Raw genomic sequence first — 15132 nt, forward strand, 5'->3', positions numbered from 1 at the left:
ACCTTTCGTGAGATACACCTGTTCCCAAGTCCTGTCCTGTCTTGTCCGTGGATGGTTTTTGTCGTTGTTTCTGCTGTGAGTAATTTTGTCATAGGACTGTGTATTATCCGGCTGTGCCTGTTTGCAGAGTACCTGTGCAGCACCTGCCCCTGGCCTTTCACACCGCCGGCGACCTCCTCTGTTTATTGACTGGGTGTTGACATCCCGGGGTCCCTGCCTCTGCCCTCGTGAAGATTTGTGTTTTTTTTTCTTAGACCCTGTCGTCTGGCCATTTCTGTTTTGGGCTGAAAGAAGTCCGTGATTTTTGTTCTCCTTATTCTGAGAGAGACTATTTTCTTTATTAAAGACTGTCAATTGCACCCCTCCCTGGTCTACCATCGTTCTTACCTCTAACATATGTAACGTGTTTCTGTAATCTAATTACTTTTACTGGTAATGCAGTATAATAATGAGTTGCATTCTAAACAGCTACTTATTTTAGTAGCTGTTTGGTATTGTGAAAATGTTATACAAATATAGTAGAATGGAATAGATAAAACCCCACCAGTTTATGTCTCTGTCTCAGTCATGTCTCATGTCACTACCACTTCCAAGAATCAGTTTTACATTTACTTGTTCAGACCCAAGACAGCTAAGGCTCCAAATGAAAAAGCACAAAATGGAGGGAGGGAAAGAGAAAGTCACACAGCTATTGTTCAAGGTTCTTCAGTTGCCGTAAGGCATACAAATTTACTTCAAACTCTCTCTTTTCCTCTAAGGCTTGTGTCTCTGAAAGGTTTGCCAGCCTCTGTGCTGTGTGAGTGTGTTTCCTTTGTATTAATGTAATGTACAACACACACACACACACACACACACTCACACACACACACACACACACACACACATGCACACTAACAGATGGAGGTTGTAGGATTAAAGTATTCTATAAAGTTGAAGCCAAGCTGTTTCTATCCCACCCACTCTTCTTTGATATGGGTAATTGCAGCATTTGGTGTGGTCCCACTGGAGTTACTTACATTTCACACACTTAAACGCTGACAACAGTGATTTCTTAGCTTCCGGCTGAGGTATTTAGAATCAAGATTTGTTAGAATGTCACCCTTCACAGCCAGGGATGTTTTTGACAATTAAGACGTACTTAAAAAAACACAAAATTAAATTATATATATATGGATGTTTATGGATATGTGTGTGTGTGTGTGTGTAATGTCTTTTCATTATAAAATAAATATATTACAACAGATATTCTGAAAATGAAGACATGTTTGACGTTGTCAAATGTTAATGGACCATGTAAATGTAATGGACGACACCTCTGGATTCCTGTGTGAACAAAATGGGCTAATGTTGCTTGCATTATTTGTATACCGTCTTTTAAAATGTGAAAGTAAGCTATTTTCTGTGAATAGACGTCCATTTAATAAGTTGCTATAGGCATACAACTAGAAGAATAACTAAGTGTGGTAAATGTAAGACTATTATACCAAACAGTGTGTTTATGATGGGTTTCTTTAATACCGTATTAGAGTACATGTGGAACACTTCTTTTACTATTCTGGCTTTGAACTGCCCACTTAGGCAGGAAGAGACTACCTATAGGGCTAGGGGTCATATTTAGTGTTAGTGTTGATAAATTAGTGTTATTTGAATTAATTAGAATGACTAGCTTCCTGTAGCTTGTTTCTTAACTTGTAATTTTGAGGAAGCTCTTGTCATTTTTGTATGGAAGCATATGGGTAGCAATATTCAATTTGGAATGTAATATGCAAAATTACAATGCAATATGTAAAATGGCAATGCATTTCTGTATTTACATTTACATTGTCCAATACATTTGTGCAACGTTTGGTGCAAAATGAAAATTAAATTACATAATTTTAATTTGCCATTTCACACACTAGTTTTAATATGTAAAATGAATACTAATTTTAACGCTTAATAAGTTGCAAAATTAAAATGAAAATGTATTACAGAAATGATTAGATATGTATAAAATGTTCAAGCAAAAACTGTGGCAAAATTATCATTCAAATGCTATTTTTCTTAATTACATTAACACTCACAGTCAAGACACTTACGATTGCATTTTCATTCAATGTTCCACAATAAATGTAGCAAAATTCAATGTGCACATTGAAAATGCATTCCGAGCCGATCACGATCTCCGCCTCCTCCCGCCATGGCAATCACTGTGAACAAGGCGGGGCTTGTAGAAGGTCAAGAGACTCAATACTCAAGAAGAGGATTCAAGTGAGAGACCATGGACAAGACAGATGGTCCGTGTACGTTTTGATCATTTCGATTTATGGCCTCAATATTTCATTTGCATTTGTGGGCAGAGCTGACTCACGTTGATGTATAAATGGACAGACTTAGCTTCCCTAAAAAATCCTATTTAATTTCATAAAAGTAACTACATTTATTTCCACTTCACTGTTGTCCAAGGAGACAGAACTATTTGCACTGTTTTTATCAGTGGGGCAATATGTATACAATACTATAACCTAGAAATAATTTAACGGGGTCTCTTGCAATTCACAGCAGCACGAATTATGTGCCCAGCTACATCTGATTCAAATATAAGTGTCTTGATTGTGAGTGTTAATGCAATTAAGAAAAATAGCATTTGAATGATAATTTTGCCACAGTTTTTGCTTGAAAATGTTATACATATCTAATCATTTCTGTAATACATTTTCATTTTCATTTTGCAACTTATAAAGCGTTAAAATGAGTATTACTTTTACATATTAAAACTAGTGTGTGAAATGGCAAATTAAAATGATGTAATTTAAGTGTAATTTTAATTTTGCACCATACGTTGCACAAATGTATTGGAAAATGTAAATGTAAATACAGAAATGCATTGCCATTTTACATATTGCATTGTCATTTTGCATATTACATTGCAAATTGAATATTGCTACCCATATGCTTCCATATTTTTGTGCTTAAGCTGCATCAAAATTTGGGTGTGGCATCTGAAGCTGACACTTTTTGGTCCATTTTCGCTATATGCATTAAGGTCTATGGAGTAGCCAGTTATTTACCAGACAATTTGCATATCATCATGTAGGTGGAGCTGATATCAAAACAATTGAAAAAAGATGCTCGAAACATTGTTTGTAGCGTATCATACATCATTGTTTTCCTGCTAAGCTTGTAAAATCAGTGTTCTGCAATGCTGTCTGCAGCAATTTTTATGTGGAGGTCAAAGTGCTGCATGATGCTTGTTTTGAGAGGTGCGTCTCCTCTCTTCTCTCTCAATATCGGCAGCTGCTATGGCTGGTTGCTAGGCAACAACATCTCTGCGCAAAGACGGAGCCCAGCTGGGGTGGACTAGTCTGCCAGTCAACACATCCTACTGGAGGTGTGATTGTGAATGTGTGAGCATGTGTGGAGGGGTTATTGAGTTTACTGTATGTAAAAGATAAAGGCTTACAGATCCTTGTTGATTCATATAACCATCAAGAAAACAGTCTCTCTCAAAAAGCTTTAATCTGCAACGCAACTAGGTTTTTACTTTTTTTTTTTTTTTTTTTTTTGAAAAAAAAAAGATGCTTGCATGTACAAAGCTTGTCACCTTTTATTATCTGCCAGGTAAAAAAATGTAGTACACCAAGAAGCTACATTATTTTAGGTATAATACACGTCTGTAGCACAAACATTTAAATAATGGTTTTGCTTGCAACACCCCTGATAATTATTGAGTGGAATAATAATAATTTTGATCATGGAGAACTGTGTGGAATTTATTAAAGCACAGTTTGACTTTTTCAGTTTACTTTTATTGTGTGGGAAACAGAGGTTAATCCTTGATTATAATGGAGTGCAATTTGGTTTAACGTTTTGAAAGAGGAATATTTATTCTCTGAAAACTGCACCCCTTAATTCTGGTATCTCTCCAGGATAACACAGGCAGAAAGAGGAAGGGACAAAGAGACGGGGCCATTTTGTTTTTCTGTACTCGCATACAATCTAGTGGTTGTACACTACTCTATAAACCTTGTGCCTGTCTAGTACTAGACTCAACAGTATCAAACCACACAGCTGAGACATATTTTTAATCTCTTAATTTCTTCATGCGATGGGTCATGAACTGGATAATTATTATTATTATTATTATTATTATTATTATTATTATTATATTTTAGGTTCCTTGAGGTGCACATAATAAAGTAGTAAGATTTAGATTAGTGAGATTTTTTCTTTTTTTTTATCAAAAACATCCCATTTAAGACTTTGATTTAAATGCTTATTCATTTACATTACATTTACATTTATTCATTTAGCAGACGCCTTTATCCAAAGTGACTTACAGATGAGGACAGTGGAAGCAATCAAAAACAACAAAAAGAGCAATGATATATAAGTGCTATAACAAGTCTCAGTTAGGTTAACACAGTACACATAGCATGGGATTTTAAATAATATATTAAATAAAAAAAGAAAACAGATAGAATAAAAAAAAGAATACAGCAAGCTAGTGTTAGAGATCTTTAGACACACACACACATACAATTGCATAACAAATGAAAAGAAAACAGAATACAAAAAGATTAGAAACGTAGTTAGATTTTTTTAAAGAATAGAATTAGAATAGGGGTGTTAAAGTTATTATGTTAAAGTTATTCCTATGACTGGTTAACATCTTTGCATATGAAGCATATTGCATATGGAACTATACTGACAAGTTTTTACTATTACAGTTGCCGAGATTAAATAATCGTGAACAGTTATAATTGTAGCATTATATTTAGATCTACTTCTATAACATAGCTTATTGCAGTCATGTCTTATGAGTACACAGAAAATATGAGAATCATTGTGCAGTGCTTATATAGTCATTAGGGGTGTAACGGTACGTGTATTCGTACCAGACCGTTTCGGTACAGGGCTTTCGGTATGGTGCTAGTGTGCAGCGAATGACCGAATGCAATATTTTGTGTGCAGAACATAGGTACATTTTCGTGTTTCCACACGAACATATTAAGTGGTGGAAGTCTCCGTGTTCAGCGCAAATCCCGCCCTGCAGCTGATTTTAAAGTTTTCAAAAGGCATCACGCGAGTGTGAACATCACTACAACTAGGAAATAATTCAAATGCAGCTCCCGTCGGCATTTAAACAGACCTTTGATCTTAATTCCGATCGGGCCAACGCTATAACAAAATCTGAGCAGGCTTAAAAACTGAAACTGTTGTTGCTGCACTTTACACTTTGGAAAAGTTATATATATATATTTTTTTAATTATGAGCAGACCTACAAGCTGGGATTGGTAATGCTGCACTGTAATCATAGTTATTTATTTATATTTTTCATTATATTTTATTATGTGATATTGGTTTGAGACTGAGAGTATTTTATTTGGTGGAAAACTTAACAGCAGTATATATATATATATATAAATATATATATATAAAGTGTTAAAAAAGTGTAAACAAATTGTTAAAAAAAAGTTTAAAGTAATAAACAACCTGCAGTTTAATTTAATTTGCATTTCTTTCCCTTACTGTACCGAAAATGAACCAAACCGTGACTTTAAAACTGAGGTACGTACAGAACCGTGATTTTTGTGTACGGTTACACGCCTAATAGTCATTGATTATAACAGGTTTTTTAGTGAAAATGAAGAGCAGATTCATTGAGTGTTCTTTTCCTTCTTTCTGTATATAATTTAAGAACAATTTAAATAACAGATGATTTTCATGCTACTAGAAGGAATAATGTAAAGTTGACTATTTAGACACTGACTTGACTTACTAATGCATAAACAAACAAACAAAGAACATCTGACTGTATAAACATGCTTACATGTTGTCGCATTTCTGTCAGGTCCATATCTTTCTGTAAATGTTTGTTTACAAAGCCTGTGTTGAATTATGACTGATTTAATAAAAAGCCCACCATAAAATATACGAAACAAACAAATAATGCTCTGCTGAGACATTCACATAGTTGAAACAAACACTTTCCTAACAAAAGGACCCTTTGAAAGTTAATGTTACTTTGTTAAGTTATCCCATTTTCTCTTTCTTCACTAACACGCCAATGGGCAGGTAAAAGAGATGATGATGAAGAAGTAGACATTGATCTGTGTCTGTGCAGGCATTATTGTGCTGATGTATTAATTTCTATTACATAATACAATTTTAAATGTATTAAATTAAATTAAATTAAAATTTAATTTATGCATTTAGCAGACGCTTTAAGCGACTTACAGTGCATTCAGGCTATCAATTTTTACCTATCATGTGTTCCCGGGGAATCGAACCACCAACGTTGCGCTTAATAGTGCAGTGCTCTACCAATTGAGCTACAAGAACACTAAATAAAGAAATAAATAAAGAGGCAGAAGTAGTAATTTTGGCAGCTTGGTTTTTAATAAAAGCTGTTTTTAGACTAACATTAAACTTATAAATATTTTTGATGCTTGAGGGGCTAGCAGCAATTCCTTAAATCAACCATTCTAATTAATGAGATTGTGTCTCATATTTATGGTGTAAATATACTTATTATGATAAAAAAAAAAAAAGTTCAATGTGGTTAATTTTTTATTTCAATCAGGTTATTTGTATTCTATTCAGTGACTAGTTTGTGCAGTACAAAGCTAAGATATCTCTCCTTCAACATCAATGCTGTAAGCGCAGTTAAAGGAGGGGTGGATGCAGCTACCTTCAGAAGAAGATGGACGTCCATTATTAAAATTCAGCACAGCCTTTGTGCTTCCAGAAACAAAACTATAATAAAACCTCCTTACTATGCGGATGATCTCACTCACAGCCAATCAGACTCTTTCATTTAACCACACATGCCCTTATCCGTCTAACCATTCAGGAGAAGGTTTTTTTTTTTTTCTGTCTTTCATTCTTTCTCTCTGTTTCACTGAGTGAGCGGGCTATAGTCAGCAAGTAATCACAGAGGATGTTGCTATGGCGACAACAAATCTGCAGGGCAATTGATGGTGCAGCAGTTGCTGTGACAATAGTACTGCAGTAATATGCTGAGTGGATGCTTTATGTTTAGCTTGACAAGGTCAGATATGTGGTGGGACAAGAACCCATCGAAATAGAACTCATAGTAGCCCCTCGGTTTACATACCGTAATGCATTTCTGTACAGTATTTACCGCATGGTCAGCTACACCCAACGTACTGTACACTGTGTGACTGCAAACACATTCTGTATGAATCTAGGTACGTACATCAGTTAGCTTACTTAAACAGCCTTTTAATGATCATCACTTTTGTGTGTTTGTTTGAGGTAAAAATGTGTAGCTGAACCACAATTTTTGACAGAAGTTAATTTTTAATTCTATTCACACTATAGTACACTCTTTAAAAACAAGACCTCTTTTTCAAACTGAAAAGAGTAGAGAAAATATATACAAGCATTTATATTTGTTACATACATGGTTATATGGAGAGCATATGACCAGCAGTGAAATGTAAGTCAGATCTGCTCCATGGACAGTGCAATTATTAAAAAATACAAACACAAGAAAACTTACGAAATGTGGAAATGTGACCCTATGCGTTCCCTGTATCTGTGTTTGATGGCTTTTACTGACTGTCCGAGATTGTAGCACAATGTTTTGTACTCACTCAAGGTCCCCGACGAGAGACTGGCGTTGTACGCAGCAGTGTGGTTAGCGTGTTTACAAAGCTAAATGCTACTGTACATCCATGAACTTGCTGACATCAGAGGAACTCCCTCGGAACATGTCCCAGTCTACGTCATCAAAAGCTGCCTGTAGCATGGCTTCAGAGTAGGCGGACCAGTGCGTCACCATCCTTGGGATTAGCAATTGAGATTGAGAGTATCAATAATCCAGTGTATTCACTCCTCTGGTTGGACAGGATACATTTTGATAAAAATTAGGCATAATCTGCCTGAGATTGGCAAATCCCCCATGATGATAGAAGCAGCACCAGGATGTTTTGTTAACCATCTGGAGTCGATCCCCACGTATACGCGTTATGAGGCATCTTCTCCTGATATCCCCGAAAATAATTTAAATTGCACTTTCAGTTTTGTTCGTACAGATAAGAGCAATGCATCAATCAAATCTGTAAAGGGTCTACTTTTATTTGTATCCACACATAGTAACAACAAAGCTTTGTGCATGTATATAATAAAAAACAAACAAACAAGGTGCGCTGTATGCAGCCTTGGTCTGAGGTGATCTTCATTAAGAAACGCATCATTTAAAATGAACTGTAACTCAGTGAGTACTCAATGAAGAGACATGAGCGATATATCTATAGAGAGCTTGACATGTCTACTTTTAAACTAAGCAACTGCTACCAAAAACTAATATTCTGTGATAAAGTAATCCATATGAAAACAACGCCATGTCCATCTTTCACATTTCCCATCCTTATATCTAATGAGACCACGGCCACACGCTGAATGCACTATTGTGATTATAATTCTTCACTTGAAGTGTGCTGTATGTATACGCCCATACCACAGAAAACAAAGCAGCGATACTGCTCAGTTGTTGTAGTTTTTTTACTGTTTGCTTCAAGATGAGAAGAATAACACATAATTAACCCCAATAAGATGTGCTGAGGATTACCTCAGGCTTTGAGTTTTGGATTTCCTCAGAAAAAAGAATAAATTGCTTAATCCAGCAGAGATCATAAACATGAGTAAGACATTTTTGGTGTAATTTATATACTTGTATTAGGTTTCACATAATTTGTACACATTTTACTATTTAGACTTTTTCCAAACTATAATTCCTGATTAAATGTATAATCAAGTGAAACATATCAGGTTTCATTTACATCATCTAAATGTTCTACTGTACTACTAGTATAAGTGACCATCACAATAATGTTAATAATGTAGTTTATCATTTAGTTAATTTAAGAGCTCATAAACAAAATAAAAGGAAATGCTAGTTATGTGATGTTTATATATATATACAGTACAGACCAAAAGTTTGGACACACCTTCTCATTCAAAGAGTTTTCTTTATTTTCATGACTATGAAAATTGTAGATTCACACTGAAGGCATCAAAACTATGAATTAACACATGTGGAATTATATATGGAGTTATATACATAACAAAAAAGTGTGAAACAACTTAAAATATGTCATATTCTAGGTTCTTCAAGGTAGCCACCTTTTGCTTTGATTACTGCTTTGCACACTCTTGGCTTTCTCTTGATGAGCTTCAAGAGGTAGTCACCTGAAATGGTCTTCCAACACTCTTGAAGGAGTTCCCAGAGAGATGCTTAGCACTTGTTGGCCCTTTAGCCTTGTGTCTGCGGTCCAGCTCACCCCTAAACCATCTCGACTGGGTTCAGGTCCGGTGATTGTGGAGGCCAGGTCATCTGGCGTAGCACCCCATCACTCTCCTTGGTCAAATAGCCCTTGATGCCTTCAGTGTGACTCTAAAAATCAAGAAAACTCTTTGAATGAGAAGGTGTGTCCAAACTTTTGGTCTGTACTAGAAAAACAGAATATTAGAAGGATTTCTGAAAGATCGTGTGACTGGAGTAATAAAGCTAAAATTTCAGCTTTGAAAATCAGCTTTGATTGTTCGTAATAAACTGTTTATCTGCACTTACAAGTGAATCTCAAATTATTTTGTGGGATGATTAAATATATTCTAAATAAACTAGAAAAGATATATATACACATTTATTTTGTCCTCACATTCTTTCTTGTAACTCTTCCCTTTCAGTCACACACCTGACTGCAAGGCTCATTATGCAGCTCATTATGGGGCCTTTGTCTTGTGAAAAATATTCTGTATGTGTTTTATGACCTTATTTCAGTGACTTCAAAATGTTTGTTTTTCACTAGCCACGCATAAGCATTGTTTTCTCAAAATAAAAATCATGTACATACATGCTATTTACATATTGTTGTAGCCCAGATTGTACTGAATAACATGTTTTCAGACTTTAGCCACTTATATGTTTAGAACCAATTGAAAAAAGCACAAAAGTCAGGGCATGTCAAAACTTCTCCAGGCCCCCAAAACCCACTAGACCTCAGTGTAGGGCTGTGCAAAAAATCAAATGCGATTTTCATGCACATCTCATCAGTAAAGACGCTCCTTTAATTAGAAGTATATCTCCAGCACGTGTGTTCAGATCTTGGTTGCCAGGTTTTCACAACAAATCCTGCCAAGTTGCTTCTCAAAACTAGCCCAATCGCATTCCCAGGAGGTTCCCCGATAAAAACTTGCTTTCCGGGGTTAAAATGTAAGTTTTATGGCATGGTTGCCTTGGTAAAATTCGCATTTTAGGGGCTAAATATCACTTTATTGGTATTGTCGCTTCAACCCGCGGACATGAAAAACAACCACAGGCTTGGCAACATTGGTTGGCATTTACTACACAGAGCCGTAATCTAGACAAAATCGATTTTAAAATCGCAGGCGATTCTTTGTCGATTTTGAAAGCAATTTTGTGTTAGTTGTCGGTAGACTACGGCTCTGTGTAGTAACTGCCACTCCACCTGAACCAGTGTTGCCAAGTCTGCGATTGTTTTTCATGTACGCAGTTCGAAGTAACCCCAATACCAATAACGTGATATTTAGCCCCTAAAAATGCGAATTTTACCAAGACAACCATGCCAAAAAAAAAACTTAATTTTAACCCCGGAAAGCATTTTTTTTAAATCTGGGAACCTCCTGGAATCGCGATTAGTTTTGGACTAGTTTTGAGAAGCAACAGGGCAGGATTTGTTCTGAAAACCTGGCAACCCTGATCTGAACACACGTGCTGGAGATAATACTTCTAATTAAAGGAGCGTCTTTACTGATGAGATGTGCATGAAAATCGCATTCGATTTTTTGCACAGCCCTACCTCAGTGGTTAATGTAACCGCTGAGCACATCATGAAGCCTAGACAAAGCCAAGCTTGTGTCTGCCTGTGGTGGAATGTACACAGCAGTAACGATAATCAATAAAAACTACCAAATATATATATAGTCGAATCGTAATTTTCGAATCTTGCCGATATTCGACTGATAGTCTAATCATATATTTGGGGGCGGGGCAAAATACATTAACAAGAGTAAAGTCAGACATTCGACTAACATAAATACTGATGTTAACACACAGGGAAAATATGTAATGAACACCTTGCAGATATAAACGGGGGAAATATTGTTTTATGTTTTGACGAGCTTGCACTTAAAGTCGGCGAAACCATAACAATTAATTCACACCATTGGTTTTAGGAACCCAGTCAATTTGAAAATAATAATAATAATAACTACCAAAAACTGAAAAGAGACTTACCACTATCTATTATCGCTGTGTTAAAAAAAAAAGAATCATTAGCTCATTTTGGGTTAGGTTTGCTATTTACCTTTTGGATAATAGTGAACACATAATCACTATTTACTAAGAGTTTTCCCTCAATGAACTTTTAATTTGCTGCTCATTAATAGTTAGTAAGGTGGTTGTTAAGTTTAGGTTTTAGGGTCAAGGTTAGGGATCTAGAATATGGTCAATGGTCAATATGTATGTAGAACAAGGCATTAATATGTGCCTAATAAGTACTAATAAACAGCCAATATGCTAGTAATATGTATGGCAATAAGGAACTATATTTAATAGTGATAACTGAAATTTAAAATAAAGTGTAACCCACTTTTGTACCAAATTGAGCTCTCTTTTGCATTTTACTGGGCTTGAAAAGACAAATTCATACAAATGTATTTATTTATTTATTTGATTGCTTGTTTGTTTGTAATATAACTTCAGTTCAATTCACTATTACATCATTATTTGTCTGTGACCAAATCAAAAGAATGATCATGTTTGCAATTACAGACATATAAATAATACTTTTTTTTAAAGAGGACATAAAGGGATGAGCACTTCTTCTGTCCTTCTTTATATGGAATTGCAATACAGAAACATTGAGGGCCAACCAAAACTCTAACTCAGTAGGCAAGACAAGGCTATGTCTATGAACTAAGGACTGCACAATATGGGCAGAAAACTGGCTCTGTAATGTGCTACCACTAGAAGAGCGATATATGCAAACAATACTCGGCAGTGAGAAAGAGTAATGTAGTGGTTATGTAGCATGTCTGATGGGATTCAGCTGCGTGTGTATAATCAGTGCATTCAGCTGTGTGTGTGTGATCAGATGCAATGGACTATGGCAACTGTAGTCCGGGGTGAAGTGTCACAGTTAATGCGGTGTAAGACAGTGATGCGTGGGTCAATGTATAAACAACCCGCAACCGACTGATGTTTTCAACTAACCCGCGCGTAACTCAAAAAAAAAAAAAAAAATGAAAATAAAATATTGTACCCGACCCGCTTACTGACACGCATTTTTTAAAAGTGGTAAATGCGTCGCCCCTTTATATTAATATAATTACTTAAATGTGACCAATCACAGAAAGTAGGGACACAAGTCGGTTCTGAGGCATTTTGAATTATTCACAGATTCTGAAAGTGTAGTCTCCAAGCTTTCCAACGATGTGTAAAACATGGAAATCTGATAATATTTGGAGAAGTTGTGGCCATTTGAAGGTAGGCACTCAAAAAAGCTCAAAAAGTAGAAAATAGCCTCTAAAGATTGTGGAGTTCTCACCTGTTCTCACTGTTGTGAGTGACAATGGGGCTCATTTACAACTCATTTAGATAAGCCATACCCCCTGTAAAGCTCCCCCCGTTCGGGCACACTTTCTCTTTGTCGGGGTCTTCTTTGTGGATGTAACGATCTCCGAAGTATGCACTGTGCGTCTGTTTGCCTCTAAATGTTACGGATTTTCCCCATTTCTCTGTCTTTATCCCCATCAAATGTTACTATCGATATAGCCTCTGATATCTTACGGTCCAACTCGTCTGACGCCAGTCCAATACATTCTTCCTCGTCGTCATCCTTGCTTCAGACAGGGGAATCAGTTCAGGAACAGGAGGGCTAGAGTGAGTGGGTTTGGGGATACCAGCGATGCATCCATCACACTGGATACCAGACTGTGATACTGAACGACTGACCTTGATAATCTGGATGCAACAGACAGGTTGCGATGTGACTCTGGATGATTAGATATTATCTGACATGACTTTGGACGAACAGCTGTGATGTGACGTCTCTGGACAAACAGCTGTGATCTGGCGTGACTCTGGACAAACAGCGGTTATGTGACTGGACTCATGACGAGCAGCTGTGGCTTGAGTTGATTCATGAAGATCAACCGTGACTTGACTCATGAAGATCCAATGTGACTTGACTACACTCATGAAAATCAGCTGTGACTTTACTCATGATTGGCACCTGTTACATAACGGGGTGTTGTTGTGTCCACCATTTTGCGATCAGGCTCTGCTGTTGCTGCCATTTTGTGAGTGTGTTCTAGCACAGCTGCCATTACACGAGCTATGTCACATTCCTCCGCGACACCCACAGTGAACATACAGTCAGGTAATTCTGAGCCATTTGCCAAAGCCAAATATTCAGCAATGTAAGCATTGAGATTGTGTGCCCTGCTTGAGCACTAGCAGCAGAATTCCGGCAGTCATACCTTGCCAGTGTTCCTTGGTGAAGCCGCTGGATCCTTGTTTGGCTGAGTATTCTGTTACGGGGCGATTGAGACGTGTGGATCCATGTGCAAAGCTTTTATTTAACCTCTTAGCCAGCACAAAGACGTCCTTGTCCTCAACACCTTTCAACTTGCACATGTCAGTGTTTATGAATAGATTAAATGAAACAGGACAAATTTAATCTTGACAATCTATGTATCATTATAAAGATCTAAGCCTCATAGTGCATTCAGCTGTGTGTGAGTAATCAGTGCAATGTATTATGGGAATTGTAGTCCAGGTGAAGTGCCAGGAGTGCGTGCAGGAGTCCATAGTAGTGAGCGGGTGATATCTGGTGGTGAGTGAATTGAAGTGCATGGACCGGATTCATGACAGTATATTAGAACATTGGAATACTATGTATATATCTACAGTATACTAGAACACTGGCTGTTTATTAGTATTTATAAAGTACATACTAATGAATTTTGCATAACTGTATTATGGATCCCTTAACCCTACTCTATAGCAAAACATAACTACTACAACAACTATCTTACTTACTGTCAGCATATTAAGAGTATGTTTAGCAAAAGACTTATAGTTTATAGTGAATATGTGTTCCCTAATTTAAAGTGTCATCCTTGTAAGATTGGAGGGTGAATGGAGTCCCAAGTTTCTAGCGTTAAACACTATTTCTTGACCACAACCTGAGAGAATCAATCTACTTGCACTTTAATCTTAGTTTGTTTTAAGATTTGCACCAGTTTGAGACAGAATTAGGAGATATTGTGTACTTGCGTTTGGATCAGCCAATCAGACATTGTCTTGGGCGGGGCCTACGCCCCTTTCTCCAGTTCTTGCATGTAATTAGCGTAATGTCCACATGATCGCGTGTGTCCACACTCCTGAGAGTTTAGTTTAAACGCTTTAATAAGCAAACTTAATAGTTTAAATATGGTGCCTCCTACACACATCTACTTTATATCAAAATTCTAGAAATCATTTACCCATCAAGTAGGTACCAAAATACATATACTTCCCATAGTTGAGTAGGAAGTAAATAAGGATTTAGCCGTGATAAGTGTTTAACACACAAAATTAACTTGAGTAATATAAAGCATGCATAATACAGAGAATACACATGTATGAGGCAACTTCTGGTGATTAGTTCCTATAACTTAGGTAGAAAACCCTACAAATAGGCTGTAATGAAAGTTAAACACACAGAAATAATTCCACAGGTTATATTAAACATACATGATACTTAAGATATATGTGAGGTAAAAAAAAAAAAAAAAGTAATCAATTCAGCTTATTGGAAGCCATTTTGAGACCATTGTTTGTATTAAACCACAAGTGGGTTAAATTTCAGTCTATAGGTTTCGGAGACAAAAAGTATCTGGAATTTACAACTGCAAAATACAGCTGAGGTGTTCCCTGTTTTAAGGTTTTTGGTGATCCTGGGCCAAAGGAATGCCTTCCTTTCCTGATAGGCTGGGGATTTGTGCATTGGGGTCACCACAGGGTTTCTTGGCCATTTGGTCTTAAGTTTGGGGAACAAAGAGAAATCTTTTCCTGCTGTCCTGGCATCGCTGGTATGAGATTAGACAGGCACAAA

General features: G+C 36.6%; 1 protein-coding gene across 1 annotated transcript in view; it reads left to right on the forward strand.

Annotated features, from left to right (window-relative positions):
* LOC127993308 (neuronal migration protein doublecortin-like) overlaps positions 1–15132 on the forward strand; it is an 86081-nt gene that overhangs the window by 44842 nt on the left and 26107 nt on the right. The gene's annotated exons all lie outside the window — the stretch shown is intronic.

Source organism: Carassius gibelio, chromosome A5, assembly GCF_023724105.1.
Source record: "Carassius gibelio isolate Cgi1373 ecotype wild population from Czech Republic chromosome A5, carGib1.2-hapl.c, whole genome shotgun sequence".
Classification (NCBI taxonomy): domain Eukaryota; kingdom Metazoa; phylum Chordata; class Actinopteri; order Cypriniformes; family Cyprinidae; genus Carassius; species Carassius gibelio.